Raw genomic sequence first — 1,745 nt, 5'->3', positions numbered from 1 at the left:
TGTTATGGCTGTGTGGCTTGATGTTCTTGTGGGACTCTTAACAATAGATTGGACAGTATCTGTGACTCGTATGCCTGTTCTTGGTATCCCAACCTACTGGTTGCCTACTCCTGCCTTGATATGAGGTGTTTGCCTACTACTACTGTAACTTCTTATGATGTGTTAGGTTCATATCCTGGGGAAACCTGCTGTTTTCTGAAAAGAAATAGAGATACAGTGGTTTTCTGAGGGTAGGAATGGGAGGAGTGAAAGAAGCTAAGATGTGTAAGGATATATTACATGAAAAAAGAATGTTTTTTTTAAAGGAAGTAAGTTATCTGCATGTATACACTTGTTCCATGATGTGCATTTGGTAGGACAACTTACAGATGTCTATTATATACTTTCCTTATGTGATCTTTAGACCATAACTTTAATCCTAGCGCTGGGAAGCAGAGGATCTCTGAGTTCAAGTCCACCATGATCTTGAAACATATTTCTGGACAAATAGGGCTACCCAGAAAAACGTTGCCTTGAAAACAAAATAAAATGAAAGAAGTCAAAACAAAAAAGGAGAGAGAAAGGGAGAGAGAGAAGAGAGGGAGGGAGGAAGGGAGGGAGGGAGGGAGGGAGGGAGGGAAGGAAGGAAGGAAGGAAGGAAGGAAGGAAGGAAGGAAGGAAGGAAGGAAAGCTTCAGGCTAGGAAAATGTCTTAATAGTAAAATGCAATTTATTCTATTGTATCTTAGTTTATTTAGGGGTAGTTTGTAAAGCATGACAGGTAAAATCATGACAATAGGACAAGAAAACTGATTGATGAGTTTTAACTACAGGAATATAGACAAAAGTTGAGAATGAGGTGAGGACATAGATGCTATTATCCCATCTCCAGTGAGAAAGCTCCCCCACAAAGACTCCTCCTACTAAGGCTTCCAAAAGTACCTCAAAGAAAGCTACCAATATGGTACATACATTTAAATGTATTATCCTGTCTGAGAGAATTTACTTTCAGTCAACTGCATTCTGATCCAACTCACAATAGGTTTATGCTCAATGCATTTAGTCTAACCTCAAAGATCCCCTATTTTGTAATAGTGCCAATAATGGTCAAATGTTGAAAGTTTCTATGGACACTCCAGATAATGTCTTTGCTGTGATATCCTGTAAAATCAAGAAATAAATAAAATGTCACAGGATACATTCCTATACATTTAATTTCTATTCTTTTGTACTAATTGTTATCTCAGAGGCTTACTGCCTCAGTCTGGTAACCTAGGCCTAATTAGAAGCTTCTAGCTTCTGTGCAATCTAACCTAGGCCTACACAGTTTTCAGCCTCTGAGACTCTGCTGAATAGACTCACCCCTTCCTACTTCTTTCTCATCTCTGGCTGGCTGTCTCAACTTAGCTCTTCTGGTTCAAACTCCTCACCAAGCTGACTGATTCAATCTGGTTTCTCTCATCTTCTCCTGAATTAATCTGCTTAGCCTCAAACTAACTGGCAGTCTATTGCAATCATCTGAGTCCTTCTCATTCTCCTGTTTGTTCTGTATATCTATATTGTTTTCTCTGCAACTAGTCTCCATAACTGTTCTGGTAAAACTCCTTGCCTCCCTTCTCTTCACTCTCTCTGAAGTAGCTTTTCTTTCCTGTCTCTTCTCATGAGAACTGGGCTTATCCCATCGTGTCAAATCTTTCTCTGATTAGCTGACTTTGTCTGCCACTCAATTAGACATCACTTTGAACAAGTTGATTCATTCTATGAACT

Source organism: Mastomys coucha, unplaced genomic scaffold, assembly GCF_008632895.1.
Source record: "Mastomys coucha isolate ucsf_1 unplaced genomic scaffold, UCSF_Mcou_1 pScaffold15, whole genome shotgun sequence".
Classification (NCBI taxonomy): Eukaryota; Metazoa; Chordata; class Mammalia; order Rodentia; family Muridae; genus Mastomys; species Mastomys coucha.
Note: the sequence above shows the minus strand (reverse complement) of the source record.